General features: G+C 49.8%; 1 protein-coding gene across 3 annotated transcripts in view; it reads left to right on the forward strand.

Annotated features, from left to right (window-relative positions):
- LOC135054473 (zinc finger protein 420-like) overlaps positions 1-19,398 on the forward strand; it is an 89,848-nt gene that overhangs the window by 23,306 nt on the left and 47,144 nt on the right. For 2 of the 3 annotated variants that reach the window (XM_063957570.1, XM_063957568.1), the window contains exon 2: positions 2,962-3,153. The exons of the other annotated variant lie outside the window; for it this stretch is intronic. The gene's annotated coding sequence lies outside the window, so the exon portion shown is untranslated. The remainder of the gene's footprint in view (positions 1-2,961; positions 3,154-19,398) is intronic. 3 annotated transcript variants of the gene reach the window in all.

The following is a 19,398-nucleotide window of genomic DNA, read 5'->3' on the forward strand; positions in this document are numbered from 1 at the left end:
TCTCACTACGGGTTCCGCAGATACCGTAGATGGTGCCGACCTATCTGTATATGAATAGCAGTCGCACTACGGGTTCCGCAGATACCGTAGAAGGTGCAGGCCTATATGTATATGAATAGCAGTCTCACTACAGGTTCCGCAGATACCGTAGATGGTGCCGGCCTATCTGTATATGAATAGCAGTCTCACTACGGGTTCCGCAGATACCGTAGATGGTGCAGGCCTATATGTATATGAATAGCAGTCTCACTACGGGTTCCGCAGATACCGTAGAAGGTGCAGGCCTATATGTATATGAATAGCAGTCTCGCTACAGGTTCCGCAGATACCGTAGATGGTGCCGGCCTATCTGTATATGAATAGCAGTCTCACTGCGGGTTCCGCAGATACCGTAGATGGTGCCGGCCTATCTGTATATGAATAGCAGTCTCACTACGGGTTCCGCAGATACCGTAGATGGTGCCGGCCTATCTGTATATGAATAGCAGTCTCACTACGGGTTCCGCAGATACCGTAGATGGTGCCGGCCTATCTGTATATGAATAGCAGTCTCACCACAAGTTCCGCAGATACCGTAGATGGTGCAGGCCTATCTGTATATGAATAGCAGTCTCACTACGGGTTCCGCAGATACCGCAGATGGTGCAGGCCTTTATGTATATGAATAGCAGTCTCACTACGGGTTCTGCAGATACCGTAGATGGTGCAGGCCTATATGTCTATGAATAGCAGTCTCACTACTGGTTCCGCAGGTACCGTAGATGGTGCCGGCCTATCTGTATATGAATAGTAGTCTCACTACGGGTTCCGCAGATACCGTAGATGGTGCCGGCCTATCTGTATATGAATAGCAGTCTCACTACGGGTTCTGCAGATACCGTAGATGGTGCCGGCCTATCTGTATATGAATAGCAGTCTCACCACAAGTTCCGCAGATACCGTAGATGGTGCAGGCCTATCTGTATATGAATAGCAGTCTCACTACGGGTTCCGCAGATACCGTAGATGGTGTCGGCCTATCTGTATATGAATAGCAGTCTCACTACGGGTTCTGCAGATACCGTAGATGGTGCAGGCCTATATGTATATGAATAGCAGTCTCACCACGGGTTCCGCAGATACCGTAGATGGTGCAGGCCTATGTGTATATGAATAGCAGTCTCACTACGTGTTCCGCAGATACCGTAGATGGTGCAGGCCTATCTGTATATGAATAGCAGTCTCACTACGGGTTCCGCAGATACCGTAGATGGTGCAGGCCTATCTGTATATGAATAGCAGTCTCACTACGGGTTCCGCAGGTACCGTAGATGGTGCCGGCCTATCTGTATATGAATAGCAGTCTCACTACGGGTTCCGCAGATACCGTAGATGGTGCAGGCCTATCTGTATATGAATAGCAGTCTCACTACGGGTTCCGCAGATACCGTAGATGGTGCAGGCCTATATGTATATGAATAGCAGTCTCACTACGGGTTCCGCAGATACCGTAGAGGGTGCCGGCCTATCTGTATATGAATAGCAGTCTCACTACGGGTTCCGCAGATACCGTAGATGGTGCCGGCCTATCTGTATATGAATAGCAGTCTCACTACGGGTTCCGCAGATACCGTAGATGGTACAGGCCTATCTGTATATGAATAGCAGTCTCACTACGGGTTCCTCAGATACCGTAGATGGTGCCGGCCTATCTGTATATGAATAGCAGTCTCACTACGTGTTCCGCAGATACCGTAGATGGTGCCGGCCTATCTGTATATGAATAGCAGTCTCACTACGGGTTCCGCAGATACCGTAGATGGTACAGGCCTATCTGTATATGAATAGCAGTCTCACTACGGGTTCCGCAGATACCGTAGATGGTGCAGGCCTATCTGTATATGAATAGCAGTCTCACTACGGGTTCCGCAGGTACCGTAGATGGTGCCGGCCTATCTGTATATGAATATCAGTCTCACTACGTTTTCCGCAGTAGCCGGACTAAGGGCTGTGTGCACAGCATTCGTCCCTATATTACACCTAGGGCTTCTTCAAATCCAATTAACATTCCTTGGGCATGTACTGAGTGCTGTGGTGGAGCTTCACTTAAGACTCGTATGCGAATTGGATGTCCAGCCGTTACTCCCCCCACGCCTTCTGCCTCCTCCTTACTGAGCAACGCTGGTCGCCTCCTGTATCACATCCCCCGTTTCGTAGGCTACGACTCTGTCTTCTTGTACTGCGTAGGACCACCCACCTGATGGGCACGTCTTTCACTGTCCGCCACCGCTGCTTATGTATAAACCCAGTGACCCAAGAGAAGCCGTCACTTGCCGTCGCTAACTAGCGGCACGCCCGGTCGGTGCAGCGTGACCGAATCTCCTGTCTCCGCGGTCAGGTCACTCCCCGTTTCTTCTGCCGAGCTGCCCCTGCTCGTAGTCAGGCCACTGTCACACCACCAGTTCAGGCCAGGCTCAGGGACTCAGGACTTCACCCACTGCCACCCGTCCACTCTCCGCTCTCTGCACCACACCGCCTCTAAACTCCGTTTACCGGTCAGTCCTTTTTCCAGTTAACGGTCTCTCTCCTCGGACGCTGTATCCTCCTACCCCAGCACGCGAACACCACTTTGTCCTGGTGCGTGGGATTCTAGAAGAATTTTCTCCAGTCCCGTCGTGCCCATCTAGTCCCATTGTCCTGCTGATCCCATAGTACAGGGTGCATTGAAATAGGATCACCCTCAAGGGCATATAACTACCATATAAATTTAATTTATTTACACTCATACAAATCATAGCATCATACTAGGGAGCTACACTTATATCTATAGTAATAATGCAAAGACATGACTCGGGAGGTGAGGGAATCTGGGAGTGTCACAGTGACATCACATATCTATAGTAATAATACAGGGACATGACTGGGGAGGTGAGGGGATCTGGCAGTATTTACAGGGATATTGATGCCTCCCCCATTTCGCAGGATTGCACAGTAGTGAAGAAGACATCCAATGAGTGTGAGACACCCAGCAGCCATCCCCGTTTGTCAGAAGGGCTAAGCAGAACCCAGAGCTCAATTACGGTGCCTCCACCTCACTCACTGATACATGAGAGACACAGTGACCAGAAGATCCTTGAACTCACCAACAAGATCATTCATCTGCTGACTGGAGAGGTGACTGCCGGGAATGGGGCGTTATACAGTAACGCCAGGGGACGTGTCTGGGTGATGACTGGAGAGGTGACTGCTGGGAATTGCACATTATACAGTAACACCAGGGGATGTGTCTGGGTGATGACTGGAGAGGTGACTGCTGGGAATGGGACATTATACAGTAACACCGGGCGTTGTATTGGGGGGAAGACTGTAGAGGTGACTGTTGGGAATTTCACATTATACAGTAACACCAGGGGATTTGTCTGGGTGATGACTGGAGAGGTGACTGCTGGGAATGGGACATTATACAGTAACACCAGGGGACGTGTCTTGGTGATGACTGGAGAGGTGACTGCTGGGAATGGGGCATTATACAGTAACACCAGGGGACGTGTCTGGGTGAGGACTGGAGAGGTGACTGCTGGAAATTGCACATCATATAGTAACACTAGGGGATGTGTCTGGCTGATGACTGGAGAGGTGACTGCTGGGAATGGGGCATTATACAGTAACACCAGGGGATGTGTCTGGGTGATGACTGGAGAGGTGATTGCTGGGAATTGCACATTATACAGTAACACCAGGGGATGTGTCTGGGTGATGACTGGAGAGGTGACTGCTGGGAATGGGACATTATACAGTAACACTAGGGAATGTGTATGGATTGATGACTGGAGAGGTGACTGCTGGGAATGGGAAATTATACAGTAACACCAGGAGATGTGTCTGGGTGATGACTGGAGAGGTGACTGCTGGGTATGGGGCATTACACAGTAACACCAGGGAACGTGTCTGGGTGATGGCTGGAGAGGTGACTGCTGGGAATGGGGCATTATACAGTAAAGCCAGGGGGACGTGACTGGGTGATGACTGGAAAGGTGACTGCTGGGAATGGGGCATTGTACAGTAACACCAGGGGATGTGTCTGGGTGATGGCTGGAGAGGTTACTGCTGGGAATGGGGCATTATACAGTAACACCGGAGGACTTGTCTGGGTGATGACTGGAGAGGTGACTGCTGGGAATGGGACATTATACAGTAAAGCCAGGGGGACGTGACTGGGTGATGACTGGAAAGGTGACTGCTGGGAATGGGGTATTATACAGTAACACCAGGGGATTTGTCTGGGTGATGACTGGAGAGATGACTGCTGGAAATTGCACATCATATAGTAACACTAGGGGATGTGTCTGGCTGATGACTGGAGAGGTGACTGCTGGGAATGGGGCATTATACATTAACATCAGGGGATGTGTCTGGGTGATGACTGGAGAGGTGACTGCTGGGAATTGCACATTATACGGTAACACCAGGGGATGTGTCTGGTTGATGACAGCAGAGGGGACTGCTGGGAATAGGACATTATACAGTAACACCAGGGGATGTGTCTGGGTGATGACTGGAGAGGTGACTGCTGGGAATGGTGCATTATACAGTAACACCAGGGGATTTTTCTGGGTGATGACTGGAGAGGTGACTGCTGAGAATGGGACATTATACAGTAACACCAGGGGACGTGTCTGGGCGTTGACTGGAGAGGTGACAGCTGGGAATTGGACATTATACAGTAACACCGGGTAATGTGTCTGAGTGATGACTGGAGAGGTGACTGCTGGGAATGGGAAATTATACAGTAACACCGGGGGATGTATCTGGGTGATGATTGGAGAGGTGACTGCTGGGAATGGGGCATTATACAGTAACACCAGGAAATGTGTCTGGGTGATGACTGGAGAGGTGACTGCTGGGAATTGCACAATATACGGTAACACAGGGGATGTGTCTGGGTGATTACAGGAGAGGTGACTTCTGGGAATGGGGCATTATACAGTAACACCAGGGAACGTGTCTGGGTGATGACTGGAGAGGTGACTGCTGGGAATGGGGTATTATACAGTAACACCAGGGGATGTGTCTGGGTGATGACTGGAGAGGTGACTGCTGGGAATTGCACAATATACGGTAACACCAGGGGATGTGTCTGGGTGATTACAGGAGATTTGACTTCTGGGAATGGGGCATTATACAGTAACACCAGGGTAAGTGTCTGGGTGATGACTGGAGAGGTGACTGCTGGGAATGGGGTATTATACAGTAACACCAGGGGATGTGTCTTGGTGATGACTGGAGAGGTGCAGGGACGTGCAGTGAGCTAAATGGCTCAGGAGGCACCAGCTAACCCCAGAGCCAGATTTACATGTAATATATGAGCCACAGGGTACATCTGGGTATTATACACAGGTGCAGCAGTATAAACTCCTGGAAATTTGGTGATTTTTGATCAGAGATGTATGGAAAAGATAGACAGGTGAGGCACTGCCTCACCTACCATAGACGTTTTACTCCAGAGTTTTGGCTATAAAAATTATTAGAATAATGCAAAGGAGATATTTCAAACAAATTATTAGTATTTTTCATATACTTTATTCAGTCAAAACTCTGGTTTAAAAGTAAGTATGACAGGAAAGGCTCTGCCTCACCCGACCGCACGTCACAGGAGAGGTGACTGCTGTTAATTACACATTATACAGTAACGCCAGGGGATGTGTCTGGGTGATGACTGGAGAGGTGACTGCTGGGAATGGGACATTATACAGTAACACCAGGGGACGTGACTGGGTGATGACTGGAAAGGTGACTGCTGGGAATGGGACATTATACAGTAACACCAGGGGACCTGTCTGGGTGATGACTGGAGAGGTGACTGCTGGGAATTGCACATTATACAGTAACACCAGGGGATGTGTCTGGGTGATGACTGGAGAGATGACTGCTGGAAATTGCACATCATACAGTAACACTAGGGGATGTGTATGGGTGACGACTGGAGAGGTGACTGCTGGGAATGGGACATTATACATTAACATCAGGGGATGTGTCTGGGTGATGACTGGAGAGGTGACTGCTGGGAATGGGACATTATACAGTAACACCAGGGGACCTGTCTGCGTGATGACTGGAGAGGTGACTGCTGGGAATGGGACATTATACAGTAACACCAGAGGACGTGTCTGGTCGTTGACTAGAGAGGTTACAGCTGGGAATGGGACATTATACAGTAACATCGGGGGATGTGCCTGGGTGATTACTGGAGAGGTGGCTGCTGGGAATGGAACATTATACAGTAACACCAGGAGATGTGTCTGGGTGATGACTGGAGAGGTGACTGCTGGGAATGGGGCATTACACAGTAACACCAGGGAACGTGTCTGGGTGATGGCTGGAGAGGTGACTGCTGGGAATGGGGCATTATACAGTAAAGCCAGGGGGACGTGACTGGGTGATGACTGGAAAGGTGACTGCTGGGAATGGGGCATTGTACAGTAACACCAGGGGATGTGTCTGGGTGATGGCTGGAGAGGTGACTGCTGGGAATGGGGCATTGTACAGTAACACCAGGGGATGTGTCTGGGTGATGGCTGGAGAGGTGACTGCTGGGAATGGGGCATTATACAGTAACACCGGAGGACTTGTCTGGGTGATGACTGGAGAGGTGACTGCTGGGAATGGGACATTATACAGTAAAGCCAGGGGGACGTGACTGGGTGATGACTGGAAAGGTGACTGCTGGGAATGGGGTATTATACAGTAACACCAGGGGATTTGTCTGGGTGATGACTGGAGAGATGACTGCTGGAAATTGCACATCATATAGTAACACTAGGGGATGTGTCTGGCTGATGACTGGAGAGGTGACTGCTGGGAATGGGGCATTATACATTAACATCAGGGGATGTGTCTGGGTGATGACTGGAGAGGTGACTGCTGGGAATTGCACATTATACGGTAACACCAGGGGATGTGTCTGGTTGATGACAGCAGAGGGGACTGCTGGGAATAGGACATTATACAGTAACACCAGGGGATGTGTCTGGGTGATGACTGGAGAGGTGACTGCTGGGAATGGTGCATTATACAGTAACACCAGGGGATGTGTCTGGGTGATGACTGGAGAGGTGACTGCTGAGAATGGGACATTATACAGTAACACCGGGGGATGTGTCTGGGTGATGACTGGATAGGTGACTGCTGGGAATGGGAAATTATACAGTAACACCGGGGGATGTATCTGGGTGATGATTGGAGAGGTGACTGCTGGGAATGGGGCATTATACAGTAACACCAGGAAACGTGTCTGGGTGATGACTGGAGAGGTGACTGCTGGGAATTGCACAATATACGGTAACACCAGGGGATGTGTCTGGGTGATTACAGGAGATTTGACTTCTGGGAATTGGGCATTATACAGTAACACCAGGGAACGTGTGTGGGTGATGACTGGAGAGGTGACTGCTGGGAATGGGGTATTATACAGTAACACCAGGGGATGTGTCTTGGTGATGACTGGAGAGGTGCAGGGACGTGCAGTGAGCTAAATGGCTCAGGAGGCACCAGCTAACCCCAGAGCCAGATTTACATACACTATATGAGCCAAAGGGTACATCTGGGTATTATACACAGGTGCAGCAGTATAAACTCCTGGAAATTTGGTGATTTTTGATCAGAGATGTATGGAAAAGATAGACAGGTGAGGCACTGCCTCACCTACCATAGACTTTTTACTCCAGAGTTTTGGCTATAAAAATTATTAGAATAATGCAAAGGAGATATTTCAAACAAATTATTAGTATTTTTCATATACTTTATTCAGTCAAAACTCTGGTTTAAACGTAAGTATGACAGGAAAGGCTCTGCCTCACCCGACCGCACGTCACAGGAGAGGTGACTGCTGTTAATTACACATTATACAGTAACGCCAGGGGATGTGTCTGGGTGATGACTGGAGAGGTGACTGCTGGGAATGGGGCATTATACAGTAACACCAGTGGATGTGTCTGGGTGATGACTGGAGAGGTGACTGCTGGGAATGGGACATTATACAGTAACACCGGGGGATGTGTCTGGGTGATGACTGTAGAGGTGACTGCTGGGAATGGGACATTATACAGTAACACCAGAGGACATGTCTTGGTGATGACTGGAGAGGTCACTGCTGGGATTGGGACATTATACAGTAACACCAGGGGATGTGTCTGGGTGAAGACTGTAGAGGTGACTGTTGGGAATTTCACATTATACAGTAACACCAGGGGATGTGTCTGGGTGATGACTGGAGAGGTGACTGCTGGCAATGGGGCATTATACAGTAACGCCAGGGGGACGTGACTGGGTGATGAATGGAAAGGTGACTGCTGGGAATGGGACATTATACAGTAACACCAGGGGACGTGTCTGGGTGATGACTGGAGAGGTGACTGCTGGGAATGGGGCATTATACAGTAACACGTTGGGGCGTGTCTGGGTGATGACTGGAGAGGTGACTGCTGGTAATTGCACATTATACAGTAACACCAGGGGATGTGTCTGGGTGATGACTGGAGAGATGACTGCTGGAAATTGCACATCATACAGTAACACTAGGGGATGTGTCTGGGTGATGACTGGAGAGGTGACTGCTGGGAATGGGGTATTATACAGTAACACCAGGGGATGTGTCTGGGTGATGACTGAAGAGGTGACTGCTGGGAATTGCACAATATACGGTAACACCAGGGGATGTGTCTGGGTGATTACAGGAGATTTGACTTCTGGGAATGGGGCATTATACAGTAACACCAGGGAACGTGTGTGGGTGATGACTGGAGAGGTGACTGCTGGGAATGGGGTATTATACAGTAACACTAGGGGATGTGTCTTGGTGATGACTGGAGAGGTGCAGGGACGTGCAGTGAGCTAAATGGCTCAGGAGGCACCAGCTAACCCCAGAGCCAGATTTACATGCAATATATGAGCCACAGGGTACATCTGGGTATTATACACAGGTGCAGCAGTATAAACTCCTGGAAATTTGGTGATTTTTGATCAGAGATGTATGGAAAAGATAGACAGGTGAGGCACTGCCTCACCTACCATAGACTTTTTACTCCAGAGTTTTGGCTATAAAAATTATTAGAATAATGCAAAGGAGATATTTCAAACAAATTATTGGTATTGTTCATATACTTTATTCAGTCAAAACTCTGGTTTAAACGTAAGTATGACAGGAAATGCTCTGCCTCACCCGACCGCACGTCACAGGAGAGGTGACTGCTGTTAATTACACATTATACAGTAACGCCAGGGGATGTGTCTGGGTGATGACTGGAGAGGTGACTGCTGGGAATGGGGCATTATACAGTAACACCAGTGGATGTGTCTGGGTGATGACTGGAGAGGTGACTGCTGGGAATGGGACATTATACAGTAACACCAGGGGACGTGACTGGATGATGACTGGAAAGGTGACTGCTGGGAATGGGACATTATACAGTAACACCAGGGGATGTGTCTGGGTGAAGACTGTAGAGGTGACTGTTGGGAATTTCACATTATACAGTAACACCAGGGGGTGTGTCTGGGTGATGACTGGAGAGGTGACTGCTGGGAATGGGACATTATACAGTAACACCAGGGGACCTGTTTGCGTGATGACTGGAGAGGTGACTGCTGGGAATGTGGTATTATACAGTAACACCAGGGGACATGTCTGGGTGATGACTGGAGAGGTGACTGCTGGGAATTGCACATTATACAGTAACACCAGGTGATGTGTCTGGGTGATGACTGGAGAGATAACTGCTGGAAATTGCACATCATACAGTAACACTAGGGGATGTGTATGGGTGATGACTGGAGAGGTGACTGCTGGGAATGGGGCATTATACATTAACATCAGGGGATGTGTCTGGGTGATGACTGGAGAGGTGACTGCTGGGAATGGGACATTATACAGTAACACCAGGGGACCTGTCTGCGTGATGACTGGAGAGGTGACTGCTGGGAATGGGACATTATACAGTAACACCAGATTACGTGTCTGGGCGTTGACTGGAGAGGTGACAGCTGGGAATGGGGCATTATACAGTAACACCGGGGGATGTGCCTGGGTGATGACTGGAGAGGTGACTGCTGGGAATGGAACATTATACAGTAACACCAGGGGACGTGTCTGGGTGATGACTGGAGAGGTGACTGCTGGCAATGGGGCATTATACAGTAACGCCAGGGGGACGTGACTGGGTGATGACTGGAAAGGTGACTGCTGGGAATGGGACATTATACAGTAACACCAGGGGACCTGTCTGTGTGATGACTGGAGAGGTGACTGCTGGGAATGTGGTATTATACAGTAACACCAGGGGACGTGTCTGGGTGATGACTGGAGAGGTGACTGCTGGTAATTGCACATTATACAGTAACACCAGGGGATGTGTCTGGGTGATGACTGGAGAGATGACTGCTGGAAATTGCACATCATACAGTAACACTAGGGGATGTGTCTGGGTGATGACTGGAGAGGTGACTGCTGGGAATGGGGCATTATACATTAACATCAGGGGATGTATCTGGGTGATGACTGGAGAGGTGACTGCTGGGAATGGGACATTATACAGTAACACCAGGGGACCTGTCTGCGTGATGACTGGAGAGGTGACTGCTGGGAATGTGGTATTATACAGTAACACCAGGGGACGTGTCTGGGTGATGACTGGAGAGGTGACTACTGGGAATGGGACATTATACATTAACATCAGGGGATGTGTCTGGGTGATGACTGGAAAGGTGACTGCTGGGAATTGCACATTATACAGTAACACCGGGGGATGTGTCTGGGTGATTAGTGGAGAGGTGACTGCTGGGAATTGCACATTATACGGTAACACCAGGGGATGTGTCTGGTTGATGACAGCAGAGGTGACTGCTGAGAATGGGACATTATACAGTAACACCGGGGGATGTGCCTGGGTGATGACTGGAGAGGTGACTGCTGGGAATTTCACATTATACAGTAACACCAGGGGACGTGTCTGGGTGATGACTGGAGAGGTGACTGCTGGGAATATGGCATTATACAGTAACACCAGGAAATGTGTCTGGGTGATGACTGGAGAGGTGACTGCTGGGAATTGCACAATATACGGTAACACCAGGGGATGTGTCTGGGTGATTACAGGAGAGGTGACTTCTGGGAATGGGGCATTATACAGTAACACCAGGAAATGTGTCTGGGTGATGATTGGAGAGGTGACTGCTGGGAATGGGGCATTATACAGTAACACCAGGAAATGTGTCTGGGTGATGACTGGAGAGGTGACTGCTGGGAATTGCACAATATACGGTAACACCAGGGGATGTGTCTAGGTGATTACAGGAGAGGTGACTTCTGGGAATGGGGCATTATACAGTAACACCAGGGGACGTGTCTGGGTGATGACTGGAGAGGTGAATGCTGGGAATGGGGCATTATACAGTAACACCAGGGGACGTGTCTGGGTGATGACTGGAGAGGTGACTGCTGGGAGTGGGGCATTATACAGTAACACCAGGGGACGTGTCTGGGTGATGACTGGAGAGGTGAATGCTGGGAATGGGGCATTATACAGTAACACCAGGGGACGTGTCTGGGTGATGACTGGAGAGGTGACTGCTGGAATGGGGCATTATACAGTAACACCAGGGAACGTGTCTGGGTGATGACTGGAGAGGTGACTGCTGGGAATGGGGTATTATACAGTAACACCAGGGGATGTGTCTGGGTGATGACTGGGGAGGTGACTGCTGGGAATTGCACAATATACGGTAACACCAGGGGATGTGTCTGGATGATTACAGGAGATTTGACTTCTGGGAATGGGGCATTATACAGTAACACCAGGGTAAGTTTCTGGGTGATGACTGGAGAGGTGACTGCTGGGAATGGGGTATTATACAGTAACACCAGGGGATGTGTCTGGGTGATGACTGGAGAGGTGCAGGGACGTGCAGTGAGCTAAATGGCTCAGGAGGCACCAGCTAACCCCAGAGCCAGATTTACATGCAATATATGAGCCACAGGGTACATCTGGGTATTATACACAGGTGCAGCAGTATAAACTCCTGGAAATTTGGTGATTTTTGATCAGAGATGTATGGAAAAGATAGACAGGTGAGGCACTGCCTCACCTACCATAGACTTTTTACTCCAGAGTTTTGGCTATAAAAATTATTAGAATAATGCAAAGGAGATATTTCAAACAAATTATTAGTATTTTTCATATACTTTATTCAGTCAAAACTCTGGTTTAAACGTAAGTATGACAGGAAAGGCTCTGCCTCACCCGACCGCACGTCACAGGAGAGGTGACTGCTGTTAATTACACATTATACAGTAACGCCAGGGGATGTGTCTGGGTGATTACAGGAGAGGTGACTTCTGGGAATGGGTATATTATACAGTAACACCAGGGGATGTGTCTGGGTGATGACTGGAGAGGTGACTGCTGGGAATGGGACATTATACAGTAACATCGGGGGATGTGTCTGGGTGATGACTGTAGAGGTGACTGCTGGGAATGGGACATTATACACTAACACCAGGGGATGTGTCTGGGTGATGACTGGAGAGGTGACTGCTGGGAATGGGACATTATACAGTAACACGAGGGGATGTGTCTCGGTGAAGACTGTAGATGTAACTGTTGGGAATTTCACATTATACAGTAACACCAGGGGATGTGTCTGGGTGATGACTGGAGAGGTGACTGCTGGGAATGGGACATTATACAGTAACACCAGGGGACGTGACTGGGTGATGACTGGAAAGGTGACTGCTGGGAATGGGACATTATACAGTAACACCAGGGGACCTGTCTGCGTGATGACTGGAGAGGTGACTGCTGGGAATGTGGTATTATACAGTAACACCAGTGGACGTGTCTGGGTGATGACTGGAGAGGTGACTGCTGGGAATTGCACATTATACAGTAACACCAGGGGATGTGTCTGGGTGATGACTGGAGAGATGACTGCTGGAAATTGCACATCATACAGTAACACTAGGGGATGTGTCTGGGTGATGACTGGAGAGGTGACTGCTGGGAATGGGGCATTATACATTAACATCAGGGGATGTGTCTCGGTGATGACTGGAGAGGTGACTGCTGGGAATGGGACATTATACAGTAACACCAGGGGATGTGTCTAGGTGAAGACTGTAGAGGTGACTGTTGGGAATTTCACATTATTCAGTAACACCAGGGGATGTGTCTGGGTGATGACTGGAGAGGTGACTGCTGGGAATGGGACATTATACAGTAACACCAGGGGATGTGTCTGGGTGATGACTGGAGAGGTGACTGCTGGGAATGGGACATTATACAGTAACACCAGGGGACGTGACTGGGTGATGACTGGAAAGGTGACTGCTGGGAATGGGACATTATACAGTAACACCAGGGGACCTGTCTGCGTGATGACTGGAGAGGTGACTGCTGGGAATGGGGCATTATACATTAACATCAGGGGATGTGTCTGGGTGATGACTGGAGAGGTGACTGCTGGGAATTGCACATTATACAGTAACACGGGGGGATGTGTCTGGGTGATGAGTGGAGAGGTGACTGCTGGGAATTGCACATTATACGGTAACACCAGGGGATGTGTCTGGTTGATGACAGCAGAGGTGACTGCTGGGAATGGAACATTATACAGTAACACCAGGGGACGTGTCTGGGTGATGACTGGAGAGGTGACTGCTGGCAATGAGGCATTATACAGCAACGCCAGGGGGACGTGACTGGGTGATGACTGGAATGGTGACTGCTGGGAATGGGACATTATACAGTAACACCAGGGGATGTGTCTGGGTGATGACTGGAGAGGTGACTGCTGGGAATGAGACATTATACAGTAACACCAGGGGACGTGTCTGGGTGATGACTGGAGAGGTGACTGCTGGCAATGAGGCATTATACAGCAACGCCAGGGGGACGTGACTGGGTGATGACTGGAGAGATGACTGCTGGAAATTGCACATCATACAGTAACACTAGGGGATGTGTATGGGTGATGACTGGAGAGGTGACTGCTGGGAATGGGACATTATACAGTAACACCAGGGGACCTGTCTGCGTGATGACTGGAGAGGTGACTGCTGGGAGTGGGACATTATACAGTAACACCAGGGGATGTGTCTGGGTGATGACTGGAGAGGTGACTGCTGGGAATGAGACATTATACAGTAACACCGGGGGATGTGTCTGGGTGATGACTGGAGAGGTGACTGCTGGGAATGGGAAATTACACAGTAACACCAGGGGACGTGTCTGGGCGTTGACTGGAGAGGTGACTGCTGGGAATGGGAAATTACACAGTAACACCGGGGGATGTATCTGGGTGATGATTGGAGAGGTGACTGCTGGGAATGGGGCATTATACAGTAACACCAGGGGATGTGTCTGGGTGATGACTGGAGGGGTGACTGCTGGGAATGGGACATTATACAGTAACACCGGGGGATGTGTCTGGGTGATGACTGGAGAGGTGACTGCTGGGAGTGGGGCATTATACAGTAACACCAGGGGACGTGTCTGGGTGATGACTGGAGAGGTGACTGTTGGGTATGGGACATTATACAGTAACACCAGGGGATGTGTCTAAGTGATGACTGTAGAGGTGACTTCTGGGAATGGGGCATTATACAGTAACACCAGGGGATGTGTCTGGGTGATGACTGGAGAGGTGACTGCTGGGAATGAGACATTATACAGTAACACCGGGGGATGTGTCTAAGTGATGACTGTAGAGGTGACTTCTGGGAATGGGGCATTATACAGTAACACCAGGGGATGTGTCTGGGTGATGACTGGGGAGGTGACAGCTGGGAATGGGACATTATACAGTAACACCAGGGGATGTGTCTGGGTGATGACTGGAGAGGTGACTGCTGGGAATTGCACAATATACGGTAACACCAGGGGATGTGTCTGGGTGATTACAGGAGAGGTGACTTCTGGGAATGGGGCATTATACAGTAACACCAGGGGATGTGTCTGGGTGATGACTGGAGAGGTGCAGGGACGTGCAGTGAGCTAAATGGCTCAGGAGGCACCAGCTAACCCCAGAGCCAGATTTACATACACTATATGAGCCAAAGGGTACATCTGGGTATTATACACAGGTGCAGCAGTATAAACTGGAAATTTGGTGATTTTTGATCAGAGATGTATGGAAAAGATAGACAGGTGAGGCACTGCCTCACCTATCATAGACTTTTTACTCCAGAGTTTTGGCTATAAAAATTATTAGAATAATGCAAAGGAGATATTTCAAACAAATCATTAGTATTTCTCTGACGTCCCAGTGGATGCTGGGAACTCCGTAAGGACCATGGGGAATAGCGGCTCCGCAGGAGACTGGGCACAAAAGTAAAGCTTTAGGACTACCTGGTGTGCACTGGCTCCTCCCCCTATGACCCTCCTCCAAGCCTCAGTTAGATTTTTGTGCCCGGCCGAGAAGGGTGCACACTAGGGGCTCTCCTGAGTTTCTTAGTAAAAGTTTAGTTTTAGGTTTTTTATTTTCAATGAGACCTGCTGGCAACAGGCTCACTGCATCGAGGGACTAAGGGGAGAAGAAGCGAACCTGCCTGCTTGCAGCCAGCTTGGGCTTCTTGGCTACTGGACACCATTAGCTCCAGAGGGACCGAACACAGGCCCAGCCTCGGAGTCCGGTCCCAGAGCTGCGCCGCCGGCCCCCTTACAGAGCCAGAAGCAAGAAGAGGTCCGGAAAATCGGCGGCAGAAGACATCAGTCTTCACCAAGGTAGCGCACAGCACTGCAGCTGTGCGCCATTGCTTCTCAGGCACACTTCACGCTCCGGTCACTGAGGGTGCAGGGCGCTGGGGGGGGGGGCGCCCTGAGCAGCAATAGAAACACCTTGGCTGGCAAAAATACATCACATATAACCCCCAGGGCTATATGGATGTATTTTAACCCTTGCCAGAATACAGCAAAAAGCGTGAGAAAAGTCAGCAGAGAAGGGGGCGGAGCCTATCTCCTCAGCACACAGGCGCCATTTTCCCTCACAGCTCCGCTGGAAGGACGTCTCCCTGACTCTCCCCTGCAGTCCTGCACTACAGAAAAGGGTAAAACAAGAGAGGGGGGCACTAATTAGGCGCAGTATAAATAAAACAGCAGCTATAAGGGGAAAAACACTTCTATAAGGTTATCCCTGCATATATATATAGCGCTCTGGTGTGTGCTGGCATACTCTCCCTCTGTCTCCCCAAAGGGCTAGTGGGGTCCTGTCCACTATCAGAGCATTCCCTGTGTGTGTGCTGTGTGTCGGTACGATTGTGTCGACATGTATGAGGAGGAAAATGATGTGGAGGCGGAGCAATTGCCTGTAATGGAGATGTCACCCCCTAGGGAGTCGACACCCGAGTGGATGGGCTTATGGAAGGAATTACGTGACAGTGTCAGCTCTTTACAAAAGACGGTTGATGACATAGACAGCCGGCTACTCAGCTCGTGCCTGTCTAGGCGTCTCAAAAGCCATCAGGGGCTCTAAAACGCCTGTTACCTCAGATGGCAGATACAGACGCCGACACGGATACTGACTCCAGTGTCGACGATGAAGAGACGAATGTGACTTCCAGTAGGGCCACACGTTACATGATTGAGGCAATGAAAAATGTTTTACATATTTCTGATAATACAAGTACCACTAAAAAGGGTATTATGTTTGGTGAGAAAAAACTGCCTGTAGTTTTTCGTGCATCTGAGAAATTAAATGAAGTGTGTGATGAAGCGTGGGTTTCCCCCGATAAAAAACTGATAATTCCTAAAAGGTTATTAGCATCATTCCCCTTCCCGCCAGAGGATAGGGCACGTTGGGAAACACCCCCTAAGGTGGTTAAAGCGCTCACACGTTTGTCAAAACAGGTGGCACTACCGTCTCCTGATACGGCCGCCCTTATGGAACCTGCTGACAGAAAGCAGGAAAATATCCTAAAATGTATATACACTCACACGGGTGTTATACTGCGACCAGCAATCGCCTCAGCCTGGATGTGCAGTGCCTGGGGTGGCTTGGTCGGATTCCCTAACTGACTATAGAGCATTTGAAAGATGCATTTCTATATATGTGTGATGCACAGAGGGATATTTGCCGACTGGCATCAAGAGTAAGTGCGCTGTCCATTTCTGCCAGAAGAGGGTTATGGACGAGGCAGTGGTCAGGTGATGCTGATTCCAAAAGGCATATGGAAGTATTGCCTTACAAAGGGGAGGCGTTATTTGGGGTAGGTCTATCAGACCTGGTGGCCACGGCAACTGCTGGGAAATCCACATTTTTACCCCAGGTAGCATCTCAACATAAGAAGACGCCGTATTATCAGGCGCAGTCCTTTCGGCCCCATAAGGGCAAGCGGGCAAAAGGCTCCTCATTTCTGCCCGTGGCAGAGGGAGAGGAAAAAGGCTGCAGCAAACAGCCAGTTCCCAGGAACAGAAGCCCTCTCCCGTTTCTGCCAAGTCCTCAGCATGACTCTGGGGCTTTACAAGCGGACTCAGGCACTCCCCCTCGCCGTTTCCTAAAGTCTGCTTTACCGACGTCTCCCTCCGACAGGGAGGTGGTATTGGAAGCCATTCACAAGCTGTATTCCCAGCAGGTGATAATCAAGATACCCCTCCTGCAACAGGGACAGGGGTATTATTCCACGCTGTTTGTGGTACCGAAGCCAGACGACTCGGTGAGACCTATTTTAAATCTGAAATCCTTGAACACTTACATACACATGTTCAAATTCAAGAATTGCGAACTTGGAAGAAGGGGATTATATGGTGTCTTTGGACATCAAGGAGGCTTACCTCCATGTCCCAATTTACCCTTCTCACCAAGGATTCCTCAGGTTTGTGGTACAGAACTGTCACTATCAGTTTCAGACGCTGCCGTTTGGTTTGTCCACGGCACCCCGGGTCTTTACCAAGGTAATGGCCGAAATGATGATACTCCTTCGAAGGAAGGGAGTTTTAGTTATCCCGTACTTGGACGATCTCCTGATAAGGGCAAGATCCAGGGAAAAATTGGTAGCCGGGGTAGCACTATCTCAAGTAGTGTTGCGGCAGCACGGTTGGATTCTCAATATTCCAAAATCGCAGCTGATCCCGACGACACGTCTTCTATTCCTAGGGATGATCCTGGACACAGTCCAGAAAAAGGTGTTTCTCCCGGAGGAGAAAGCCAGGGAGTTATCCGAACTAGTCAGAAACCTCCTAAAACCAGGCCAAGTGTCAGTGCATCAATGCACAAGGGTCCCGGGAAAAATGGTGGCTTCCTACGAAGCAATCCCTTTCGGCAGATTCCACGCAAGAACTTTCCAGTGGGACCTGCTGAACAAATGGTCCGGATCGCATCTTCAGATGCATCAGCGGATAACCCTGTCACCAAAGACAAGGGTGTCTCTCCTGTGGTGTTTGCAGAGTGCTCATCTTCTAGAGGGCCGCAGATTCGGCATTCAAGACTGGGTCCTGGTGACCACGGATGCCAGCCTGCGAGGCTGGGGAGCAGTCACACAGGGAAGAAATTTCCAGGGCTTGTGGTCAAGCCTGGAGACATCACTTCACATAAATATCCTGGAGCTGAGGGCCATTTACAATGCCCTAAGCCAAGCAAGACCTCTGCTTCAAGGTCAGCCGGTGCTGATCCAGTCGGACAACATCACGGCAGTCGCCCACGTGAACAGACAGGGCGGCACAAGAAGCAGGAGGGCAATGGCAGAAGCTGCAAGGATTCTTCGCTGGGCGGAAAATCATGTGATAGCACTGTCAGCAGTGTTCATTCCGGGAGTGGACAACTGGGAAGCAGACTTCCTCAGCAGGCACGACCTCCACCCGGGAGAGTGGGGACTTCACCCAGAAGTCTTCCAAATGATTGTAAACCATTGGAAAAAAACCAAAGGTGGACATGATGGCGTCCCGCCTTCAACAAAAAATTGGACAGGTATTGCGCCAGGTCAAGGGACCCTCAGGCAATAGCTGTGGACGCTCTGGTAACACCATGGGTGTACCAGTCAGTGTATGTGTTTCCCTCCTCTGCCTCTCATACCCAAGGTACTGAGAATTATAAGACGGAGAGGAGTAAGAACTATACTCATGGCTCCGGATTGGCCAAGAAGGACTTGGTACCCGGAACTTCAAGAGATGCTCACAGAGGACCCGTGGCCTCTACCTCTAAGAAGGGACCTGCTCCAGCAAGGACCCTGTCTGTTCCAAGACTTACCGCGGCTGCGTTTGACGGCATGGCGGTTGAACGCCGGATCCTGAAGGAAAAAGGCATTCCGGAAGAAGTCATTCCTACCCTGATCAAAGCCAGGAAGGATGTGACCGCAAAGCATTATCACCGCATTTGGCGGAAATATGTTGCGTGGTGCGAGGCCAGGAAGGCCCCAACGGAGGAATTTCAACTGGG

This window comes from Pseudophryne corroboree, chromosome 3 (genome assembly GCF_028390025.1).
Source record: "Pseudophryne corroboree isolate aPseCor3 chromosome 3, aPseCor3.hap2, whole genome shotgun sequence".
Lineage (NCBI taxonomy): Eukaryota > Metazoa > Chordata > Amphibia > Anura > Myobatrachidae > Pseudophryne > Pseudophryne corroboree.